The sequence below is a fragment of the Epinephelus fuscoguttatus genome, linkage group LG13, assembly GCF_011397635.1.
Source record: "Epinephelus fuscoguttatus linkage group LG13, E.fuscoguttatus.final_Chr_v1".
NCBI classification, from domain to species: domain Eukaryota; kingdom Metazoa; phylum Chordata; class Actinopteri; order Perciformes; family Serranidae; genus Epinephelus; species Epinephelus fuscoguttatus.
Genome location: NC_064764.1, coordinates 43,558,117 through 43,570,927, shown reverse-complemented (window position 1 = coordinate 43,570,927; position 12,811 = coordinate 43,558,117). Strand labels below are relative to the sequence as shown.

Below are 12,811 nucleotides of genomic sequence, written 5' to 3'. Positions count from 1 at the left end.
GTCAGGTTCAGGGACAGACAGACAGCAGAGGAGGAGCAGAGGAGGTGCGCTCCAGACGGTCAGGTTCATGGACAGAAAAGTAAAAACACATCTGCTTCTGTGTGTGTGTGTGTGTGTGTGTGTGTGTGTGTTTCTGTGTTTGTGACGCCTCCTCTGCTCCTCCGACAGACAGATGGACAGGTTGGCAGGAAGCAGAGGAGCAGTGTGCACCTAAAAATGCAGTAGGTACTCTCAGCAAAGTTTCTTTCTTACATGGCTAACAAACACTAACAAACATTTAATTTCAGTCCCTGGCTACATACACGTCCAAATTATGCTTCGAAAACCCAAATAACAGAAACCCAAATAACCAAAAACACAAATAAACCAGCGGCTTATTAAAAAATGAAGAAAAATGAAGGTGTAATTCAGAATATTTTAACAGAAGAAATTGTTGACTCAAATCCAGAATACTGTTGTATTCAGAATAACAGTAAATTATTACACATAGTCAGTGATTCGCAGAAATAAACTATGATATCTTAAATAACTGAAACTCTGTGTTGAGATAAAATCGAACATCTCATTCATAACACACTGGTTAACAAGCTGTAGTGATGTGTTCGATGTCGGTGTTCGGCCACAGTCAGGTCAACTTCACAGTCTCTGTCAGATATCTCATGATCTACTCAACCCACATCTTTCACCACATGTAGTCACAGCTCTGCATCAAACATCAACATTTCCACTACAACAAGCTCTTTATGATCTGTGCGGTATTTTCTGCTGCAGCGCTGGAGCCCCACCGGCAGTTATCACAGTGCGAACGTCACGCCGTAGCACAGAAGTGTTTCATGTGCTGCAGGTTGTCAGTGAAAATATTTAGCATGTGATGCTGTTTTCACAGAATGGTGCAGACATTAAATCTGCTATTTTGCTCATTATTAAACATTTTATTTAAGGAAGTATTGGAACAAACAATGATACAAATGTATTTTTAAGGTAGTTCAGGTGATATTTAAGGGATAAACTGTCTTTAAAAGCTCTTAATCTGATTCAGAGACATTTTAATCCTTGAAAAGATTTATTTTTGTATGAAAGATGAAAGATCAAAAACTGAACAATCAAAACTGAAGATGCTGAATTCTCATAGATTTACTCTGCAACCTTCGACTGAAGATATCGATATTGGTCCGTTTGTAGTTTGTGTGCTGTCAGAAGAGTTTTTAACAAAAGACCTCACAAAGCAAACAGTAGCAAAAAGAAGTGTGAAACTGTTGCGGGAAGAAGAAGAGGGAAAAAAAGCCCAAACCACAGAAGCTGCACCTCTTCATGTCCCCACAGGAAGAGCCGCTGCTGAAGAGGCTGCAGAGGTGGAGGTGCGCTGGTGGTTTCACAGGCTGCAGTGAATATGAAGTGATGCAGCTGCTGTGGTTTGACTTTTACCAGCCTCGACGCTCACAACTTTCATATAAGCATCTTTTTGCACTTTGACTGTCAGTGCCCTGAAACGTGCACTTTCACACTTGCAGCTCAGTTTGTTTGGTCTGAACTGTGATGGAAAATTGGGGTATTTAAACAGATTTAACACATATTTTGTGTGTTCATAAAATATCAGACAACAAATCAACCACACGTTAAGAATAACGTTGACCAGGTGGAGACAAAATAAAGACACGGGAGGTGTTACTGTGGGGTTAATGGACATAATTAAATCCAAAATAAATGTCAAATATTAGTTTAGCTTTTAAATCATGCCAAGATCACACATCAAAAAATACGTAGGTCACACCACTGATATTGATAATCCTGTAGATTTTTGTTTTTGATCCATTAACTAACCTCAGTCCATAAAATGTCATCATTTCTGAGAGGTCAAGATGATGGTCTGAAATTTCTAGTTAAGTTTTGACCAGCAGTCCAAAATCCAACAGGGAAAACCACTGAAGCTCTGATGTTACAGTAGCTGGAGACATGTTTGTCATTTTACTTGATAAACAACTTATAAGATTTATTGTTTATCAAAATTGTTCCCACTTCAGTTCCCACTGATCAGCGGTTTCTTAGTCTTACCGATGCAATATAACAATCTCAGTGTATTAAAATATTTATTCAGACGGCTACATGTTCACATGCCCTGCGTCTGGATGTTGTCAGTGATCCAGAGTCTGAGGAGTGTTAGGCAGCATAGTTGTGCTCTGGGACAAGCCCAGGCAGACAGGAGCGTGGGAAGAGCTCAGCGGGCTCAGTGGGCCGTGCTGTGAGCAAAGACGTTACTCACTGAGTCACATGCAGGAGAGAAACGTTTGGCAAGTGCTTTCCCTCGCTACTGGAGGCCTACAGGTGTTGGTGGTTGAACAGTGAGTCAGACAGCGTTGTGTTTTCTTTGTTTACTAAGGTTTGGATGACAGATCACACATGTTGTGATTTTACTCTCATTTGATTCAGTATGAAACTTAAAAGTTAAATGACTTGTGGCTACACACAGCTCATCATCATTAATATTTCACTTCATCTTCCCTTCAGCCTCAGCCTTACTGGTAACCTTTTCTGCACTGAACTGCAGACAACTGCCAGTGGAAATATGGCTTCCTGGCAGGAAATGGTTAAAAGAAAAGCAGTTTCCCTGCCAAGATCGTAGCGTTGATGTAGTGCCTTTTTATATCCATGCCTGCTTTTTTAACCTTGAGGCTACCAACACTGACACTGTCTACTTGAACATGAAGGTTCAGGTTGTGTGTGTGTACATTTCTGTTATTGGAAGAAAACAAGGCCGTCACATCCAGGACCTGCTTTCAGCATCTACGGATCCTCTGAAGCACGTGACCTGTGACGGAGGGTTTGTCCGAGGAACTGAAGGCCAGGCTCAAGGTGGTGTATGGCTGTACGTTAACTTTCTACACACAGCACCGGAGCTACAGACATTTAATGGTTTGCGGCACAGGACGCTAAACTATAACATGAGTATAAAAATATCAAGGAAGTTTGAAAGATTAAAAATCTTTGTGGGCGGAGTTAAAAAGTGGTTTTCCATCTGTTGGCCTTTCCAACCTTTCCTTTGAATCTAATGCTAGAAAATGATTTAAATCTTTAAATCTGATTTCTGCACAGAGCATCAACAAAGAGGCCGAGAGAGAGAAACATTTAAGACTGAATTATCAGTCAAATAACAAGCACAAAATAGTTTCACCCGTTTGCTAGTCTTCAGCAGATCAGACCTTGGGATGGGATGAAACTAAGTTGTGTCAGATTTGGAGGAAACCCTGCTGGATTCTTTTAAAAGCAGAAAACAGGAAGCGATTGTTGTCCTTCCACAGCAAGCAGGTCAAACACTTCTGTTTCTGGTGGCAGCAGATGGTGAAAGTAATGGAAGGCTGATGTAAACATCATTACCAAAGTGTTTCTCCTCTGCAGAGATTGGACGCGGCAAAGCTGCCAGGAAATGTCACACATTTTAAATTATGTTATTAAAGCAATAACTGCTCTACAGATTTTAGATGGAGGCAGCAAACACTGTCTTTTCTGTTTGTAAGATTTAGGATTCATGTGACAGAGAGCCGTGTTGTAAACTGAGGTCTGAGGCAGTGTTGGACAGAAACCAGGCGGACCCTGTTGGGAAATGGGCCTCACTAACTGAACAAATTTGTGCAATGTTTGATGACAGCGAGGAACAAGTGTCCATGTATCTCTGTTTGCATACGGCTAAGTGCTGGTTGACTGACTTGGCCTACAAATCTGCTCAGTTGTGCGAACTTTGTCCATCTGTTTGTGGGACAGAGGTTGCATAACAGACTGAGGAGCAATCACAGATCCAAGGTTGTGATAACATGAACCACATGAACCATGATCGGACAAACAACATGGAGTTTTTATTATTTTATATTGGCAGTACAGTTCATAAGAATATTTACTGTTTATTGGGGTTGGATACTGAACTGCGAACTTTAGAGGGAACTGACTAGGACTGTGTCCAAAACCATTTTCATTGAGAAGTACCTGCAAATATTTGAAGCAAAGCTGTCCACATCTAACCTGAGGACTCTGGTCAAACACAGAAGATGAACAGTTTTACACTATTTATTATTTCTTACCACTGAAATTAGATTTTTGTTTAAACAGAAAGCTCAAAAAAGGTTCCAGTGGGTACCAAAGTCCAGGTTCAGGTATCAGTTCAAATGCGAAGGGTACTCAACTCTAATCTAATCTAATTTAATCTGATCTAATCTGATCTGATATTTTACTGTCATTGTGTAATAACAGTACACATATGAAGCAGAGTTATGCCACAGCGACGTACAGAACATATTCACACACAGTTAACGGTTAAACTGGAAAGAAACAAAGGAAATAATGAAGTGAGAAGGAAGAGTTGCAGTGATTTGGTCTGAGCGGCGGTTGAATGCATTGCTGGCATGAGTCACTACAAACATGGAGATTACAGTCATGATTTACTGACAGCAGTGGGACAAAAGAGAGGCAGCAGCAGCAGCATGGTGCACTTTCACCTCATGTTCTTTAAATAGTTCAAACTGAACAACTGACAGACTGTGAAAGAGTGGAAACACTCCCCTGTTTGTTTCTTTGTTTTTCTAACCAACAGTCTGAAATCCAACCATCTTTAAATTACTGTGATATGTTAAATCATTTTTATCCAACTATAAGTCCAAAACCCGACGATCTTTAATTAACAGTGATACTGGGGTTATTTTTACTGTTAATTTATCTGTGGTTTTATTTCTTGAATAATTGATCAATTGTCTATAAAATGTCAGAGAAAGTGCACATTACAGATCTCAAGGTGATGTCCTGAAATTATTTTGTATCCAAAGATATTCAGATATTCACATCGTACCATTAACTGGCTCTCCTGCAGATTTGAACACAGATGTGAAACTGTCAGGGAAAAGATGCAGTGCGGTCAGTAGTGAGTTTACTACAACCTTCATCCTGAATGCATCCTGGGGAGGATATCTGTTTGTCCCCGGGACGCCGTTAGTCTCGAGCTCTTTAGCCTGCGGCAAACTGATGTGACACAAAAGAAAACTGTGGGTGAATGTTTTCTCTGGGGAGACAGATCTCATGTCAGTTAAAGGAGTGTAATATTCTCACGTCAGTTAAAGGACTGTAATATTCTCATGTCAGTTATAGGAGTGTAATATTCTCATGACAGTTATAGGAGTGTAATATTCTCATGTCAGTTATAGGAGTGTAATATTCTCATGACAGTTACAGGAGTGTAATATTCTCATGTCAGTTATAGGACTGTAATATTCTCACGTCAGTTATAGGAGTGTAATATTCTCATGTCAGTTATAGGACTGTAATATTCTCATGTCAGTTAAAGGAGTGTAATATTCTCATGTCAGTTATAGGAGTGTAATATTCTCATGTCAGTTAAAGGAGTGTAATATTCTCATGTCAGTTAAAGGAGTGTAATATTCTCATGTCAGTTATAGGAGTGTAATATTCTCATGTCAGTTATAGGACTGTAATATTTTCATGTCAGTTATAGGAGTGTAATATTCTCATGTCAGTTATAGGACTGTAATATTCTCATGTCAATTACAGGACTGTAATATTCTCATGTCAGTTATAGGACTGTAATATTCTCATGTCAGTTATAGGAGTGTAATATTCTCATGTCAATTACAGGAGTGATATTCTCATGTCAGTTATAGGAGTGTAATATTCTCATGACAGTTACAGGAGTGTAATATTCTCATGTCAGTTATAGGAGTGTAATATTCTCATGTCAGTTATAGGACTGTAATATTCTCATGTCAGTTAAAGGAGTGTAATATTCTCATGTCAGTTATAGGAGTGTAATATTCTCATGTCAATTACAGGAGTGTAATATTCTCATGTCAGTTATAGGACTGTAATATTCTCATGTCAGTTAAAGGACTGTAATATTCTCATGTCAGTTATAGGACTGTAATATTCTCATGTCAGTTAAAGGAGTGTAATATTCTCATGTCAGTTAAAGGACTGTAATATTCTCATGTCAGTTATAGGACTGTAATATTCTCATGTCAGTTACAGGACTAATATTCTCATGTCAGTTATAGGACTGTAATATTTTCATGTCAGTTATAGGAGTGTAATATTCTCATGTCAGTTATAGGACTGTAATATTCTCATGTCAATTACAGGACTGTAATATTCTCATGTCAGTTATAGGACTGTAATATTCTCATGTCAGTTATAGGAGTGTAATATTCTCATGTCAATTACAGGAGTGTAATATTCTCATGTCAGTTATAGGAGTGTAATATTCTCATGACAGTTACAGGAGTGTAATATTCTCATGTCAGTTATAGGAGTGTAATATTCTCATGTCAGTTATAGGACTGTAATATTCTCATGTCAGTTATAGGAGTGTAATATTCTCATGTCAATTACAGGAGTGTAATATTCTCATGTCAGTTAAAGGAGTGTAATCTCATGTCAGTTATAGGAGTGTAATATTCTCATGTCAATTACAGGAGTGTAATATTCTCATGTCAGTTATAGGACTGTAATATTCTCATGTCAGTTAAAGGACTGTAATATTCTCATGTCAGTTATAGGACTGTAATATTCTCATGTCAGTTAAAGGAGTGTAATATTCTCATGTCAGTTAAAGGACTGTAATATTCTCATGTCAGTTATAGGAGTGTAATATTCTCATGTCAGTTACAGGAGTGTAATATTCTCATGTCAATTACAGGAGTGTAATATTCTCATGACAGTTACAGGAGTGTAATATTCTCATGTCAGTTAAAGGAGTGTAATATTCTCATGTCAGTTATAGGACTGTAATATTCTCACGTCAGTTAAAGGAGTGTAATATTCTCATGACAGTTACAGGAGTGTAATATTCTCATGTCAGTTATAGGACTGTAATATTCTCATGTCAGTTAAAGGAGTGTAATATTCTCATGTCAATTACAGGAGTGTAATATTCTCATGTCAGTTAAAGGAGTGTAATATTCTCACGTCAGTTAAAGGACTGTAATATTCTCATGTCAGTTATAGGAGTGTAATATTCTCATGACAGTTACAGGAGTGTAATATTCTCATGTCAGTTAAAGGAGTGTAATATTCTCAAGTCAGTTATAGGAGTGTAATATTCTCATGTCAGTTATAGGAGTGTAATATTCTCATGACAGTTACAGGAGTGTAATATTCTCATGTCAGTTATAGGACTGTAATATTCTCACGTCAGTTATAGGAGTGTAATATTCTCATGTCAGTTATAGGAGTGTAATATTCTCATGTCAGTTAAAGGAGTGTAATATTCTCATGTCAGTTATAGGAGTGTAATATTCTCATGTCAGTTAAAGGAGTGTAATATTCTCATGTCAGTTATAGGAGTGTAATATTCTCATGTCAGTTACAGGACTAATATTCTCATGTCAGTTATAGGACTGTAATATTCTCATGTCAATTACAGGACTGTAATATTCTCATGTCAGTTATAGGACTGTAATATTCTCATGTCAGTTATAGGAGTGTAATATTCTCATGTCAGTTACAGGACTAATATTCTCATGTCAGTTACAGGAGTGTAATATTCTCATGTCAATTACAGGAGTGTAATATTCTCATGTCAGTTATAGGACTGTAATATTCTCACGTCAGTTAAAGGAGTGTAATATTCTCATGACAGTTACAGGAGTGTAATATTCTCATGTCAGTTATAGGACTGTAATATTCTCATGTCAGTTAAAGGAGTGTAATATTCTCATGTCAATTAAAGGAGTGTAATATTCTCATGTCAGTTATAGGAGTGTAATATTCTCTTGTCAGTTAAAGGAGTGTAATAATCTCATGTCAGTAATAGGAGTGTAATATTCTCTTGTTCCTAGAGAGATGAAGAAGTGCTAAGCAAGCAAAAAACATGTTTTTTAGGGGAAGAGGATGTGATCCCAAAGGATAATGAGAATTGAAACAGCATGTCCTCAGTAGAAGCTGAAATATAAGCATCACACCCAGTATGTCAGCGTACCAGTCACACAACCAGTCAGGACCAGTAAAGCTTTGTTATTTCTCTTTGTGGTCATAATTTGCAAACAAGGACATGCTGTTAATTTCACGTGACATGTTTCACATTACATTAATACACTTTGAATGTGTTTTACAAGAGGTTAAGATTCCTCTCTCTGCTGAGAGGAAACATGCACATTCTCACGTTCTGCCTCTAAACCAGCTTATTTTTAACTTTCTCTGAGAAATGAAAGATGCAGGATCATCACGCTGTGGAAACACTGAGATACAACAGTGAGTACTGCTCTGATGGAACGATTAGAAACAACATGGAAAATATTCTGATATCAACGACAGATTTCAGCCCCTGACTGAGAAATTATTGGTGGAAATGTCCCCCCTCCCCAGTGTAGATTAGAATGAGGATTGATGAAGAGTTGAGGCCTGATGAAGAGTTTAGCTTGTGGGAGGATTTTAAGCTACATGACTCATTTAGTGCTGAAAAGGGAAAACAATGGGAGTTACCCTTCCTACAGCAGAGCATGAGAGAAAATGACAAGCAGGACCGAACCTGATGTTTCTCACAGAGGTCATTGTTTTTAGTGTGAAGTGACAGAAAGTTCTCAGTCACCATCATCACTGGCATTTTTGGTTTTGTGGTGAGATGCTCAACATGACTGCTGGCAGGTTTATTCACCTCTGCTTTTTCCACTGTTTGTTTTTGTTGTTTATTTAATTTAAAACTACATAAAATAAATGAGACGTGTTCGGGGCGGCTGCACCTGCATGTTTCATCATAATATTGTTTGTCTGTGAATATGACTTATTGATGATTATCAGCCAAGTTTCAGATCTCTTTAACAAATTTTGCCATCGATGCTCTGGTCCAGACTTTATTAAAAAAAAAAACTGGTCACTGGAGATGCTCGTCATTGGTGCTACAGTCAGAGTCTTTTTAGATTTTGTCAAGTCAAATCTAAAGTCATCTGTGACTCAAGTCTGACTTGAGTCCAAGTCATGTGACTCGACCACACCTCTAGTTAACCGTAAACAGTCATTAACAGAGTTAATCTGACCTCAGTTAAGAGTTTAGTCATCAATAAACCACAGGTATCAAAGTGTGACACACGTAGCGTGGCCAACCTTCAGTTTCAGTTTTATGCTGTTTTGACAACCTCAGAATAATAAAGTGATTAATAAACTGCTGCACAACTTTACAGTTGAAATACAAGCAGAGAGAGGTTTCTTCACACGTTTGACATAACCTGAAGGATTCAGACCAACACTGAACAACCATCCAAAATACACCCGAGGTAGTTCATTATACTTTCATTATAGTTAATAATAGTTTCATTATAGTTAATGATAGTTTTATGATAGTTTAAAGCAAATCATTTCTGATGGTTCAGTAAATACTGCTCTCCATGAATAGATTAAAAATAGTTGATCTTTACTGGATACAGCAGGTGTCTCTGGTGTAAAAGGATGTTTGTCTCCTTTGTGGACAGAATTACAATATATTCCTTAAAAACAGTAAACATGCAATTTTTAACGGTGTGTTCCTCCAAGCCTGGGAAGTCCTAGTATTTCTAACAAGGTAACAAGGAGCTGATCTGAGACAGACTCTGATTCTCCTGCAGTAGCAGAGTTTGTACTTTTAAAGTCAGAGACTGTAAGACAAACTTTAGTTCACTGATGACAGAATAGTGCATAATAAAAATGACTCACCTCAGAGAGAGCGACACAAAGAGGCACTGAACAGACGAAGGAAGGATGAGAAAGTGTTCGCAACACTGCAGAGCTAACCAGAGGAAACCTCACCTCTGACCCTCGCGTGCAGAGCGAACACTCAACAGCGCGGCTCAGCCAATGACTGAACAGCTCTGTCCCACCTCCACAGGACGAAGGTACAAACAACTCAGACAAAGAGGAGGAAGAGTGTGTTTGCATTTCACCCTTCAACAGTCTGCTCACCTTCCTTTGCGTTTCAACACACTGTTAAAGGGACAGGTTGGATTTTACTGAGGAGGAGGCAGAGGTCCCACGAGCAGGCAGGAGAATCATCATGAGGATGAGCAACGTTCTGCTGTGGACCAGGCAGCAACAAAATGTGCTTTCACCACCAAAAAAAAATTGATATCAGTTAAAGTTAACAGATTAGAATATTTTCTCTGCTCTCTCACCGTCACACAGCCCTGTCTGACGGAGAACTGACACCATTATATCCATATATGCTCTCATCAAAAACACCAGACTCCTCCAGATATCTCATCTTCATGTCAGTAGTCCTGACTGTTGCTTCAAACTGAGGACGTGTCAACCATCAACTATAGTTCATACACTTATTATTAAAAAAAAATCCAAACAACCATCAGCAGAAGCTTCTCTGAACCAAAATGATTCACCGTGACCTGTAAATAAAACAAATCAGCTTAACGACAGAATTATACATTTACCAAAATCATTTAACACAGTTTAGACCCAAAAGTTTGGTCACGAAACACCAAACAGTAGGGGTGTAACGGTACACAAAAATCTTGGTTCGGTATGTACCTCGGTACACAAGTCACGGTTCGTTTTTTTTCCGTACAGTAATGAAAAAAAATAGACAACTATTAAATATCTTTTACTTATTCGTAACTTTATTAAAACATACCACCACAGCAGTTAACTCTTTTTACACAATTTTTGAATGAAACAAATATATATAAAATCCTGCTTTTTCACATTGTTTGAATGAAAATAGAAATATAAAAGTGAAAAATAAAATCCTGCTGTTTTTTAAACACATTTTTTGAATGAAAAATATAAATATACATTTCTGCTTAAACAGTTTTACTCAATTAAAATAAAAGGTATAGTGCAGCTGGTCAGCTTTAAAGCCTGCTCAGATTCAGTTTTACTAGGAACTTACTTAGCTTTCCCACTTTGTTAAAGTGCAGTAAACAAAACATGCTTATATCTAAAGTGCAGCTTAAACAATTTTACTCAACTACAATGGCGTTGGTTATTTCTTTAGCGCGATGGTCAGGGAAACGCTCTTTCTTTTTAAACGACGACGATATCGTAGTTTGCACCAGATTGCTTTTTCTAGTCGTGCCGGTTAACGTTCAGACTCAGGTGGTGTCGCTTTAGATGCGTTAGCATGTTAGACGTGTTTCCAAGTACATACCCGACCGCTGTTCTGCAGTGTCAGCACACTGCTTTTGTCTTCTCCACTTGTTTATTTCCATCTTCGTATTTTACCCTGAAACCAAAGTGTTTCCAAACGGAGGACTTAAGGTTTTGCGGCTGGGTCTTCAGGTTCGTCAGGCTCACTTGCCATGTTGTCAAAATGCGAGAATGTGCTGCACAAAGTGAAAGCGGAGATTTACGGGACTCGGTCCATCACTCAATTATGTCTGTCAGGGAACTAGATATTTTAAATGGCTCGGCTCGCAAAAACGGAATTAAAATAAAACAAAATAAAATAAAATAATATCCTGCACCCAATAATTCGGTACAGGGTCGTGCCGAACCGAAAGTCGCGTACCGAACGGTTCAACACAAATACATGTACCGTTACGGCCCTACCAAACAGTTGTTTTAATTTATCTATCTAAAGAACATAATTAGGGCGGCACGGTGGTGTGGTGGTTAGCACTCTCGCCTCACAGCAAGAGGGTTGCCGGTTCGATCCCGGGCGTGGGAGCCCTTCTGTGTGGAGTTTGCATGTTCTCCCTGTGTCAGCGTGGGTTCTCTCCATGCACTCCAGCTTCCTCCCACAGTCCAAAGACATGCAGGTTAATTGGTGACTCTAAATTGTCCGTAGGTGTGAATGTGAGCGTGAATGGTTGTCTGTCTCTATGTGTCAGCCCTGTGATAGTCTGGTGACCTGTCCAGGGTGTACCCTGCCTCTCGCCCGATGTCAGCTGGGATAGGCTCCAGCCCCCCCGCGACCCTCAAGAGGATGAAGCGGTTAGAAGATGAATGAATGAATGAATGAAGAACATAATTACATGTTCCTGTAAATACTGACATGTGGAAAAAAGAGGCCTTTCTAAAACCGACTCCTTTTCATGTGCTGTCTGAACCACTGCTGAGACTGGCAAAGATTTATATACTCTATAATTCAGTAAACGACCTGTGACCCAAAACACTGACATGGAGCATCTGACAGAGACATTTTTGGTTCCCATCACTGCAGTTGACCTAGTTGGGCAATTCTTCCAAAAACCACAGTAAAACCAAAGTGTGGTTCTGCAGAGGTGTGAATCCGCCTCGGGCTTCCCCACCAGAGAGAGCAATCCCCACAAGACACAAACATTCATTCAACGAGTTTGTCCACATTGACCACGGTCCCCAAGTAAATGTCCCTTTTCAGACAGAAAACAGTCACATGTTATAACATGATTACCATGTATAACATTTAAATCTGAATTAGTAGTGTCTGTTGACCACTTATTTATAAGTTGGTAATATCCTGTTGAAGACAATGTGTTTTTGGTACCATTCAATAGCAGACAGCACCTCGTTGGTAAATATGGATGCATTAGAAATGTTCCAAGCTTCATTAACTATCTAGGAAGCAATTAAAGTAAATTAAACTTTAAACTAGCAAAGGTACAGGAGGGGAGGAGTGAAATGTCCCGCCAGTGAATGTGAACTGCTCCTACTGGACATCAGCCGGAGGCAGACAGCTGGCAAAGCCAATCACAGCACAGAGGGCGGAGCCTGCCTGCCAGTCTCAACCCCTTTTATCAACTATAAGATGAGAAGAGACTTTTTGTCTTGTTAAGTAAAGTTTCTTTAAGAAGTTAAAGAAAAAGAAGAACTTGAAGAAGAACTTTTGAGAAGCTGACGGGCCATGCTGGGCCCCATCCAG

The 12,811-nt window shown here is 38.9% G+C and overlaps 1 protein-coding gene across 2 annotated transcripts in view; it reads right to left on the bottom strand.

Moving 5' to 3' along the window:
* Positions 1–12,811, bottom strand: part of LOC125899697 (interleukin-1 receptor type 1-like) — a 35,400-nt gene that overhangs the window by 19,678 nt on the left and 2,911 nt on the right. Inside the window, exon 1 of one of the 2 annotated variants that reach the window (XM_049594168.1) lies at positions 9,676–9,834. The exons of the other annotated variant lie outside the window; for it this stretch is intronic. The gene's annotated coding sequence lies outside the window, so the exon portion shown is untranslated. Of the gene's footprint in view, positions 1–9,675; positions 9,835–12,811 lie in introns of those variants that run through there. 2 annotated transcript variants of the gene reach the window in all.